Here is a 12,844-nt window from a genome sequence, read left to right on the forward strand (position 1 = left end):
TGGAAGGGGAATTCAGCAGAGGTGAAGGACATCTCAAAGTCACCAGCTGGAGGGTGGGCTTCAGTGTGGGCCAATTGTAGGGGAGCGCGGGGCAGGGCCAGGGCGGGAAGATCCAGGCATGAAAGCTCCACATCTAAGTGAGAGGTGAGGCTCAGGGAGCCTTCCGTCCGCGGTCTGCCTCCTCATCCTTTGGCTGTCCTTGCTGTCACACGTGGGGAGAGTGCATGGCCCCACCGGGCGCAGAGATCGAAGGGACCTTGAAGAACCTAGAAGCACACGACGCCGCGAGGCAGAGCAATGGGTTCACGGCCAGTCACCGCCCTCTGGAACAAGCCTCAGCCCGCAGGGACTTCGCTTCTTTCCAAAACCTTGCCAGGCTTATTCAAGGGTGACAGGACTGTGTCCTAGAGGGAGGAGACCCCTGGCAGCAACACTCCACCTCGGCGGCCCAGCCACTGCCCTCGGGGCCCCTGGCGCGTGCACTCAGGCAGGGCGGACCTTGGTACCCAGGGGTGTGCCCAGGGGGTTGCGAGCCGGGGGGCGGGGTTTGCGCGCGAGCCAGGGGGCGGGGTTTGCGCGCGAGCCGGGGGCGGGGTTTGCGCGCGAGCCGGGAGTGGGCGGGGCGGGGGCGGGGCGCGACGAAGGCTGCACGGCGCATCCCCGCTCCTCGCCCGCTCGCGCGCCCCCGGCTCGTGCGCCCCCGGGGCCGGATCCCGCCCGCCGCGCAGGGGACGTGCCGCTATCCCGCGTCTGCGGCGAGGAGGGCGCGCCGCCATGGGCCGCCTGGCCAGGAGGGTGGCGGCGCTGCTGCTCGGGCTGCTCGTGGAGGTAGGGCCCCGCCGGGCCGGGCTGGGCGGGGGCCGCCCCGAGGCGCACGCGAACCCCTCTTCGGGGAGCCCGGAAGGCCGAGGGCCGAGAGCCACGGGTCCCTCTGTGTCGGGGAGTCGCCCCAGTGCCCCCCGCTCCTCTGACGCCCTCCACGCGTGTGGGGAGGACCCCGGAGCATCTTCCCCGAGGGGCCCGGCTCGGGTTGGGGGGGCGATGAGGGTCCAGGGAGCGGCCCGGCTGTTCGGGGCGGGGTGGGGTGCCGCCGGGTCAAGGTGCAAGCGCGCGGGGACGCGGATGTGGGACATGTCACGGGAGCGCGAGGCGGACGGCAGGGCTGAGTAAGAGGGAATGTCGCCCTTGTGAAAACACAGCGCGGAAGCTTCAGATGCGAGAGGAAAGCCCTGGAGAGCTGGCAGGGTGGGTGTGGCCTTCGGAGCCTGGACCGGGGACTGGACTTGCTGAAGCGGTCGCGGCGGGGGCGCTGGTGACCGCAGCCCCCGTGGGGACCTCGGCTGTCCCCGGCTGGGAGGTCGCGCCCTCGGATGCGGGCCACCTCCTTCTTGCCAGAGCGGCTTCCTTCAAATGTGAGCTCGTGGGATTCTGGGGTGTCGTTTGCATTCGGGTTTGTTCCGTCCCCTGCTCAGCTCCATTATTTTGAAGTGAATGTGTATTAAATTAATGAAGTGAGAGTAAGTGATGAGACTGTCTTCCGTTTCTGTCTTGAATATTTGTGGTCTTCAACTCTTTTCTTTAATAGTGGGGTGTTCGTGTTGGAAATCACCCCTTGGTTTTCTCCATTTATAAAGAAAGATACGTTACAAATGCTCTCCTAAAAGGTAGGTTGATGGCCAAGTTTCTGGCCCCAGGATCCGCCATAACAAAGGCTTCCTGTTCTGTTCTTATATCTCCCTGGCAGAGTGGTTTCTGTTTTTGTGGTTTCCCTCCACTTGCATTCTTTTCATTCATTCAGAATTCTATGACCTTACGAATCACATCGCCTCGGTGATTACGAGACAGGATAATGGGGAAATGAGTCTGAGGCCACTATTCACATAAAAAAACAAATGTATCTGTTCTTACACGTGCAGTCCCCGCACTTTTCAATCAGCACTTGATGAAATTATCTGGCATTTGTTGCTTCTGTCTTCCCCAGATCGTCTGTGTGGTGCTGTCCCCTGAATGTAGGGTAGACTGCCTCTTCCCAAAATAGATGCTCAGTTGCACAGGAATGTCGCTGTGGGGGAAAAAAACAAAAACAAAAATGTACAACTGCAACGTTGAGAATTAAGTTCAATTCAGCAGACTTACTGAGGACTTAAGCCCCGGACACAGCCTTTCAGCTCTGAGGGACTGCTGGGAAGAGGTCAGGGAGGAGCCAGGTTATATATTTTTGCAAAAATAAAATAAAATAAAATAAATTATAGAAATAATTAATTTCTGTTAATTAAGGAAAACCAGACATCTCAGGTTAATAAATTTAGCGCCTTTCTCTGTATGGGAAGATGCTGGAAGAGTCTGGGCACGTTGGAATCATTCCTTTGATCTGCAACTTAACTGTCTTGGGGCCAGAATTCTGTTTTTCTCCGTCCTGAATCCCCACAGGGTGCTGTATGGGGCAGCTGCAGTGGCTGGTTGCTAGATGGACGCCACATCCTTTGTTCACTGAATATGGCAGGTGACATTCTTTGCCCACAGGAATTTATGGTCTTAACAGAGAATTCAAGTCATGTCTGAAAACTTCAAACAATCTTAGGCGGAACTGCGACAACACTAAAATTTAAGTGACGAAATGGATGCTGGCACACAGTCAAATATTTAGATGACTGGTGACTTTTGTTTTCATGGGATGGTTACTCCAAGCACCTGTTCTGTCTGTGGCAGAGGTATCTCTCCAAGGAATTACTAAGAAGATTTCTTTCTAATTTATCGCGTGGAATTTTATACATGGGGTATACGTCTGAGATGTTGTCACCTGAAGGGGGTTGCTCTGAATTTTGTCTAAAATTGGGTGTTACCAGCATACCTCGCGTGCTTTTGAAGCCCTGAATCACATGCATAAATGTGCGATTTCAGTTGCCGATAATGTGGAGAGGCCGAGGGCTGTCTTCCAGGTGAGCGTATAAGAGATCGAGGCAGATGTTTGAAGGCTTCTGACAGCCAGCTGCAACCTGGGATTCTTGTCTTTGTTTCTTTGTTCTGCTTGAGCTGGCTTCATCGCAGTCCTGGTGTGGTAGATCAGAAGCCACCTGGCAGCCTGTAAGCCGTCTGGGCCCCTCCTCTGGCACCCTGTTCCTAGCCAGCACCACGCAGGAAGATTGCAGGCGGGGGTTAAGCTAGCAAGGGGTCCTTGAGCAGGGAGAGGGGTCTGAAAGCTGTCTCAGAAGGGCTTTCCTCCCCTGCCTCACATCCTCTTAAAAAATTCACTTTGCTTCTACACAGAAAGACTGCGTGTTTGTTACTTAGCAAGCACTTCCAGAGTGTGTACCCTGAGGCACGCATTGTTCTGAGCACTTGACAAACATTAACTCCTTCATCTTATCAATTGCTTGTACCCGTTTTTGTTTCAAATGGGAGGTGTTAAAAGAGCTTGTCCGCCGTCCCTCTGCTGTGAGGTGGGAGGGCTTGAGATGTCAGCTCAGGCGGTGGCCCCCGCTCCCTGTGCTGTGCTCCTGGACAGACAGACATGGAAAGGGTTTGTACATGGGTGCTCCCAGGGCCGGTGGTGGGCTCGGAGAGGTGTTCGGTCCACGCAGGAGCTAAACCAGCAAAGTGCCCTCTAGGAACTCAGCCACATCTCCTTAGGGGACCACAGAATTTAGCATCCAAACTGAAATCGGAGGCTGTACCCCAGGCAGCAGAACCGTACTGGAAGCCCTGGTGTGCACCCCATGCCAGAAGCCCAGGCAGGGCTTTAACAAAGTGGGAACAGGCCGCTGATCGCAGCGTCCCTTCCCCGGGGAGGCTCCTGATTCCCGCAGTGGCCTTTCCTTCCTGTTAACTCAGAGTTGCCTGTGAGTTGCATGGGGAGCCGGCGAGGACCCTTGTTTCATCTTCCCCCTTCCCCGGTCACTCTGCGTACATCCCAGGCCCCCGGGCCATGAGCGTGGCCACACAGTAGGGGTCTTTTTGGGTCATAAAATTCTATGATGGTCTTCTGTCCCCTGGTTCATGTGAGGCCCTGAGAACAGCGCCTTTAGGAAGAGGGAGAATGCTGAGATCCGCCTCCCAGAAGCCCTGGTGAAGCAGCTCCCAGTGGCCGTCCCTGGGCTGCAGAGCACCTTAGAAACTGGAAAAGAAAAGAGGTTTGAAAGCTGATGGTGCCTTTGACCCTGGGGAGCCATTAGGCCCCGAGCATATGCGCTCCTGTGGGCCTTCATCAGAGGGCGTGGCTTTCTAGCTCTGTCACTGCAGTTTCTTCCCAGGGGCCGGGTTGTTGACACTTTTGTAATAGACTGAGTGGTGTTTGTTCTGGCTTCTGTCCTTCCGGAAATGAGCGCAGACCTGCGCAGCGCCCCGTTCAGTGTGACACCCTCCCGTGCCAGTGTCGGGGGTCCCGCTGTGCCCATTCACGGGGGAAAGAACTCTGTGCCAGGTGACCTTATTAAGAGACTGGCATCAGTAGCTTTCTGACCCTCTCCTGGAGCCAAAAGCTGGAAAACTTTAAGCAAGGCCACCGTGTGTTTCATAATTATTCTGGCCAATGAACAGCCCTCCTTGGGCTAGAAAGAAAGGAGTGGTCTTGTCTTAGAGAGAGAGGGTCGGGAAGGAAGCATTGTCTTTTGCAACTAGGGAAAAATAAGAGAGTTCTTGAGCATTTTTCTCAAGTCCTTTGTATTTTGAGGCCCAGGAGTCTTGAAATGAGACCCAAGTCATGTTTTTAGAGTGTTTCCTGTTGCCACGAACGTGGCAGCCTCTGGGTGCCAATTTTCTGAAATCCATCGTTTCAAGCCTCCCGCTCTTGAAGAGTTTTTAGATTTCTGGGCAACATGCAGTTTGAATGAGAAAGGAGCCTGTAGGGAGTCTGTTAGGGCTGGAAGCTCCACGGGAGGCCGGGGGCGCGAGGATGCGAGGTGGCAGTGATCAGCGAACCTGGTGGCAAGGACACCACTCCGAAGTGGGGCAAACTGGCTCCCGGTGTGTGAGGAGGTCTCAGAGCTCTGGGCCCAGACCTGGGAGCCTCGTGAGCCCTTGCTGTCCTTTGGTTTGTACACAGCTTGGGGGGGAGGTCGGTCAGTGACTCCAGAAGTCCATAGATTAGGCTGGTGGCCACTGGATATCTCACCATGGGGTGGCACGTCATTTTTTTAGAACCCATGTGTGTCCTCTCAATGAGGCCTACCAACATCTTGCTCTGACCAAGCCCCTCCTTTTTCTGTGTCTATCACCTTCAAAACATGGAATTTACTTTCCATAATCTAGTGGTCCATTGTGTTATCTGAAACCGTATCTGGCACAGAGCAGGGACTCAGTGCGTATTTGAGTGAATAAATAGATCAGGGGGTGATGACCATGGAGAAGAGTCTGAATAGGTCTCTAGAAAGAGAGGGGAAGGCGATCCATTAGCCGTGGGCTCTGAAGGGGGCCACGTGTGCTTCAACTTGGAGCTGACTTTTATTTGAATATTTCTAGGGCTGGAAACTCACTGTCTCAAAACAAAGCATCAACTCTGCAGCCCATTTCCGCAGTTAAAGTTTTCTGTTAACGTTGAGCGGAAATGTCTGCGCCGTTGCGCCTGGCTCTAGCTCTGTTCCTTGGGCTTTTTCAGAGGAAGTGCCATCACGATGATGGCCCCTTGGTGTCTGAACACAGCTGTGCTGGTCCCCACTGTGTTCTCCCCCAGGCTCCATCTCCATCTGTCGTTTCTCACAAGATGTGGTTTCGAATTTGAAAACCGCCAAGCTGCATGGGCAGCGCTCAGGAAACCATCACTGTCTGAAAAAAGTGGTCCTAGAAAACGGCCCCTCAGAGTGGATCCACTTCAAAAGAGGGATCAAAATTTCATAGCTGATAGTGGGGGGAGAAAGCTTGATGGAGCGTTGTTTTGAGAAAGCAGAGCCCAGATGAGAAAGATGAATTAATTTGTTGTTTGTCTTATCATTTCTCATTTCTTTTCTTTTTTTCCTTTGAGAGGGAATGCAATTTGGTTTCTTCATTTTTCTTTTTTTTTTTTTTTCAATGGCAGTGCTGGGGATGGAACCCAGAACCTCATGCATGCTAAGCACGCTCTCTACCCCTGAGCTGCACCCTCCCCCAAAGATGAATGAATTTTATCCTAAGTACCCATTTTTAGAATTGGGTCAATGTGGGGGCGAGGAAGGGAGATTCACTTTTCTGCTAAAATCCTGTGATGTGTAACAGCACAGTCTTCACTTGACTTTGCAAGTTAAGGGCATGATCATAGTAAGGGTTTTATTTCTTTTTTTTTCCCCCAGAATTATTTAGTCTCTTAATCAAAGCCCACCTTACGTCCACCTCCAGCTTCTCTTGGTCTTTTTAATTCATATCACTTTTCCTTTGGGCATCTGTTGGGTTATTTCTTTTTAATAGGCTTTATTTTTTTAGAGGAGTTTCAGGTTCACAGCAGAATTGAGCAGAACACACAGAGTTCGCACAGAGCCCTCCCCACCCACACATATGTCCTCCCGACCCTCAACATCCCTCGTCAGTGTGGCATCTTTGGTGCCATCGATGAACCAACATGGGCACATTATTATCAACCAAAGTCCACAGTTTACATGAGGGCTCGCTTTTGATGTTGTACATTCTGTGGGTTTTGCCAAAATGCATGATGACATGTGGCCACCACTATGGTGTCACACAGAATAATTTCATCGCCTTAAAATTCCCTTGTGCTCCATCTGTTCCTCCCTCCCTCCCTCCTTCTCCCCAAACCGCTGGAAACCATGATCTTTTTATTGTCTCTGTAGCTGTGCCTTTTCCAGAACGTCATTTGGTTGGAATCGTACGGTTTGTAGCATTTCCAGACTGGCTTCTTTCATTTACTAATGTAACTTTTAAGTTTCTTCTATGTCTTTCATGGCTTGGTAAGCCTTTTTTTTTAACTGCACATATATTTTTAAATTTTAATTTACATATATGTACTGTTTATTGTTTCTAAGAATGTTCAGAGCTTTAGCTTTTTGAACTTACATAGTTATCAAAGGAATGAAGCCACCTGTTGGCTTGTTACCAACAGGTACCTGCCACATCCGTTTGTCTGTTTCATAGACTTCATGAGCCACTGCGTCTTTGGGAGATCTGCATGGTCACGGTCATGGTCACTGTGTTGGACTGTCCTGGGATCCTGCCCTCTGAGGTTGACCCGGAGCAGCTCGTGCGACGTGGCGCTGTCTGAGAAGGGGTGACTTCGGTGCTGAGTGCATTTTGTCAGCCGGCGTGCCTCCCATCTCTTCCCCGCTGGGCCTTGTCTGAGCGGTAGACACACTCCACCCTGCAGGTGTCGTCTCTCTGGCACTGTCTCCACCCCCGTTTGGACCTTTTCATCCTGAAGAGAAGCCAAGAGTTGCACATTGAGTTTGCAGTTGCAGAGCTGTTTAGCATCATATTTAAAACCCAAATTGAGGACGATATCTTGATTCTAATTATATTTTACATTACTTTTCATCTCAAGTTCTTAAGCCTGTCAACATCTGTTTGAATACTATTTTTTTAAAAAATCCAGTATCCTTTATGGTTTTGCTACATCAAGGGTGAAGTATATGGTGAAGATTTTTGACCCCGAGATTCTTAATTTTTAAAAGTCAGAATTTAGCTGTAAATATTCAGTGTTTTTAAGTGCTTGATCACTTGCCCTTGGTGAAGAAAGACCCAGCAAATGAGGGCCTGGAACTCTGGCAAAGTACCTAAATGTGGGACTTCTTTGCACTCATGCTGCCGAGCAATCCAGAAGCCTTATGCGACACCGTTGTTTGGTGACCAGGAAACAGTGACCCTTCGCTACTTAAGGAGTCAGGTGGTGGATGAACACAGGGAGGCAGCGAGTATGAACATATACACTTTCAGGAAATGCAGCTGTGGACTTCAGAGCTTTTGACAAGGGCACAGAACTGAGGTAGTATCTTATAAATCAGGTTGGACGTTGATTGATGATTGATTTTGAACTTGAAGCACAGAAGACGCCTGCTGGTGGTGTTTTGTTTAGATGGTGTCAGTCCATCTGAGCCGCCGTAACAAACTTCAGAACACTGGGTGGTTTGCAAAGAGCAGAAGTTCTGGAGGCTGGAAAGACAGCAGCCTGGTCCAGTCCTGGTGAGGGACCTCTTCCTCGTTCATACCTGGTTCGTACCTGGCACCTCCTCACGTGGTGGGAGGGACACACAATCTCTGCGCGGTCTCTTTTATAAAAACATTAATCCCATCAACCCTTGTGATCTAATCACACCCCAAAGCCCCCCACCTCCTAAGTCACCACATTGGCGTTAGGATTTCAACGTGAATTTTGAGAGGGGGGGACATGAACATTCAGGCCAGAGCAGGTGGCGCCATAGCCCCGTGTTGTGGGACCTCGGCGCTTTGTGGATCGGCTGGGAGCCTTTGTAGTAAACTCAGGCTGTCCTTGGCTTAGCTGAGCCCCTTGTAGGAAGAGAAGGCCCTCGTTGTTGAGGGAAGCGGTGGGAAGGGCCACCGGTTGGAGTTTAGCTCCGCACAGGTTGCGCCAACAGATTGCGAACACGGTCAGCTGTTTGTGAGCAAGGTTTTTCACCCGGGTTTCCTGCCAGAAATGGAGGCTGCACATCTGCAGAGAGGGAGGGCCCCAAATACCTTTTTGTTTAAAAATGATGCTTTTTGGGCCTTTTTAGGGTATATGTGACTAGGCTCGGTCATTAGCGGGCGAAACAAAGGAAGATTGCGATTACTGTCACCTTTGGCTCGTAATTTTTGCCCTGGGTAAGGTCATCAAAGGGTCCCAGCGGGCATTCTCTCCCCGCGTCTATGCTTTTTTGGGTGGTGGGCTGGAAGGCAGCAGCCACGCACATCACATCTTGACTTTTTAACCAAGTGACAATGAGTGACACCCTTGTAGCTCATCTCAGTCTCGTGGCGTTCGGTGATTTGTGACCAGTGTTGTCCCAAGAATCAAACCAACCATGGCTTCGTGGAGGGTGGGGACACATCGCAGACTCTTATGGGAGGTGGGGAGTGTGTTTGTGAAGTGTAGTTGTGGTACCTCGTTTCCTCAGTCAGATGGAAAAGAAGCAGGGCTGGCAGGGTGTGGCGTGTATGAGGCAGGTCCCCCAGCCTCAGGGCACCCCTGTCTTTGATGAAGCCTCTAGAACCTCATTCTGCTGTCTGCTGACCTCAAGATACAGTCCAAGGAGTTCAGCCTTACGCTCTCTTTTCAGGAACCCTGGCTTCTTTTTTCTGTTTGTTTTTTTTTTCAATTTATTTCATGTCGCTTTCCTCCTGACCACTTTTCTCTAGCTCAGAGATTGTCAAAAATTGGGTTTGTATGCTCTCTGGAGGCATTTTCAAAACCCGTATACCCCTTCGCACATTTTATGGAATCCTTTGCATTACAGATTTTAAATGATCGATAAATTTATTCCAGTGAGATCAATGGGTATTAATCGCTCCGGTATTCTGAAAACTACTTGAAATTAAACTAGAACATCATTCTTTTAATGCATCCAATGGAATCAAAATACCAGCTGCAATTTGATACTGATTCTTGTGGATGGAGAGCATCGCCTGCCGTATCAGTAGACAAAGGATGCTGTGGCCGGCAAGCCATCAGCCACTGCAGCTGCCATGACTGGGCACCCTGAGGGGATTCAGGATGCAGAAAAACAGCATACTGGCCTTAGTAGCTAAGGTGCACGTCAAAGAAATGATTTCAGAGTCCACACTATTGCATCTTCCCATGGAGAGAAAAGTGCAAGATGTCTGGTTTTCTTTAATTAACAGCAATGTTTTGATGTTCAGACTACCTGGTCTTTGTTGCAGAAACTCCGATATATCCCTTACCTCTTTGGAGCAGTCCCTCCAAGCTATCTGAGAGGCTGTCTCCAGGGCTGAAGTCCTCAGTATGTCTGCCAAATAAAACATAATTCTCAAAAAAAAATTAAAAATTAAAGAAAAAAAGAAATATGAGACCAAACCAAAAATAGAAGGGGAAAAACCCCATAATTCTCAACTTTCAGGTTGTGCATTTTTCTTCAGTTAACATTATCATTCCTTTAAAAATAGACAAACAAGCTCATCTCTAACAGTTGGAAAATTTATGTCATCTCCTTTTCTCTGACCTTCTGCTTCCATTCTTTTTACCCTGCAGAACTTTAATGAAACCCATGCTTAAGTCTGTTTTTTTTAATATCTATTTTTTTTGTAACAGAAATACATATCTTGAGTTAATTTTAAAAGCATTTCCTCAGATAAGCCATTCAAAGATTAGAAATTGGAACCTGACTATAACTCAATAAAAAAAATTGACTAATGGATTTATCATTACACATTTGACTGAAACAATAACTACATTCCAAGCTGAATAGTCTTCAACAGACAAGTTTACTGGAAGCGAATTTCTGGGTGAGCTGGGTGAGGATTTCTTTTTTCCAATTAGATCATGTATCACTGGTAGAAATGGAAGAAGTTTTGTACTGAACTTCTTTTGACTCATGTGCCCAAACCTCATAGTCAGCTGTGATCAGGTCATTTTTTCACTTTAGCTGGAAGCAAAGAGTTTAAGAGCAGCGGTCAAGTGTGTCCTGACGGAGACCACCTCCTTGACAGACCCTCAGTGAGCTTCTTCTGAGGGTCTCTTGACCAGGCCCCTGAGTTGCCCTTCTGGGTCGGTCTGCCCAGAGCCAAGTTCAGCAAGAATCTTGCCGAGTAGCCCCCTACCCTTGGTATCCAACTGCTTTGACCTGCCTTCAGCAAGAATTCTGTTCGATCAGTTTCGCAAAAATGTCCCCGCCCTCAGTGCGTCCTCCCAGTGATTTTTCCACTCCCTGACCCCGTCGCTCTGCTCCGTGGCTGTAAACCCCCGTTTGTCCCCGTTGGGTTTGGAGCTGAGCTCTGTCACCCTCTCTGCAAGTGCAGAGCCGTGAGCGAACCCTTTCCTACCGTCTCAGCAAGCAGCAGAGTCAGTCCCCGCAGGCAGGGTTGGTATCTGATGCCCGGGACAGTTTGCAGTTCGAGGACAGCGCATCCCAGTAAGAGCAGGAGTCAGGGGGGAGGTGTGCCTTGCTTTGTAAAGAGGAGAAGGGTGACCGGGAAAGGGGGACCACCTTGGTCACTTGACCAGCATCTTCACCAGAACCTGAGTTCCCTGGCAGGTCAGTTTTAGGAAAAGAGGGCCTATGGGAGTTACGGTCTAGAAATCGGGTTTTTAACAGCACGAAGGAGTGTCCGTTAGTTAAGTCTCTGATCCTCCGAGGACCTCCCTGCCCGTCTGATCCTGGGGAGCTTTGAGCCATTACCTGCGTCTTGGGCTGCAGCGCAGAGCGACGGCGTGTGTCCCCGGGTGTGGGCCCCGGGCAGCTCTGCTTTCTGAGAGGCGCTTCTGATGAGATGGTGAGATGGGAGCCTTCGGTCCTTCCAGCCAGGGTCCCTGAAGGCACCACACTTCCTCTGCGCGTTTCCCCTTCCCCCTGACTTTGGCATTTCAGCTCCCACTGTGGTTAAAGACCCTCAGATGATGTCTGGGAAGACAGTGCTGATGGTCCCTGCAGGTAAGAGTAGCAGGACCTGGCCAGTCTCCTCCCAGAAGCTCCTAGCTCAGGGGTCTTCCTCGCCTGCCTGTTAGGTCTTCTCGAGCAGAGACGGGGGGAGAGCAGAGCTTGGATATAGAGGTTAGCGCCAGGAAAGAGAGTGGGGGTCTGAGGAGGCAGATGAGCTGGAGGGAAGTTGCACGTATATTTGAGGTTTAGTGGAAAGAGTTTGAGGCAACACTGGTGGGATGTCCTGAACTTTTTGTTAACCATGAAGATGAGTGAGAAGGGTCTTACTTCAAGTAGTGGGGAAGGTCCAAGAGAGCAGCTGGGGGACCGGTCCCCAGGGAGCTGCATCCTAGCATCTCAGAGCATCCATGGTGGAGGTGAAGGTGAGCCTTTCTTTTTCTTTTTCTTTTTTTTTTAATTGAGTTATAGTCAGTTTACAACGTTCTGTCCATTTGTGGTGCACAACACAATGCTTCAGTCATACGGGAACATACATATATTCATTTTCATATTCTTTTTTTACCGTGAGCTACTACAAGATATTGAATATATTTCCCTGTGCTCTACAGTATAATCTTGTTTATCTGTTTTATATTTACTAGTCAGTATCTGCAAATCTCAAGCTCCCAGTTTATACCTTCTCACCCCGCCCCCCCACCAGCAACCGCAAGTCTGTATTCTATGTCTGTGAGTCCGTTTCTGTTTTATATATAAGTTCATGTGTCTTTTTTTTTAAGAGTCCACATATGAGTCATCTCATATAGTATTTTTTGTTCTGTTTCTGGCTTACTTCACTTAGAATGACAGTCTCCAGGGCCATTCTTGTTGCTGCAAATGGCATTAGTTTATCCTTTTCATGGCTGAGTAGTATTCCGTTGTATAAATATACCACAGCTTCTTTATCCAGTCATCTGTCGATGGACATTTAGGCTGTTTCCATGTCTTGGCTGTTGTAAATAATGCTGCTGTGAACATTGGGGTGCAGGTGTCTTTTAGAATTAGAGTTCCTTCTGGATATAAGCCCAGGAGTGGGATTCCTGGGTCATACAGTAAGTCTATTCCTAGTCTTTTGAGGAATCTGCACCCTGTTTTCCACACAGGCTGCCCCGGGGTTGAGCGTTTCTGATAGTCCTGTGGATACAGCCGGGAGTCCTTGGCTTGCCCCCCAGTGGCATGGGGACAGACGAATGGGAAGGTGGCACCAGAGCTGGGTTTAGTGCTGTGGGCCTGGCGGCGTGCCTGGAGTAGGAGTTCTAAGGGGTTAGTGTTCAGGTGGCTGACAACCACCTGAGGGTCACTGAGGGTCATTGCTGGAGTATGTGAGGCTAGAAGTGGGT

Source organism: Vicugna pacos, chromosome 36 (genome assembly GCF_048564905.1).
Source record: "Vicugna pacos chromosome 36, VicPac4, whole genome shotgun sequence".
Taxonomy (NCBI): domain Eukaryota; kingdom Metazoa; phylum Chordata; class Mammalia; order Artiodactyla; family Camelidae; genus Vicugna; species Vicugna pacos.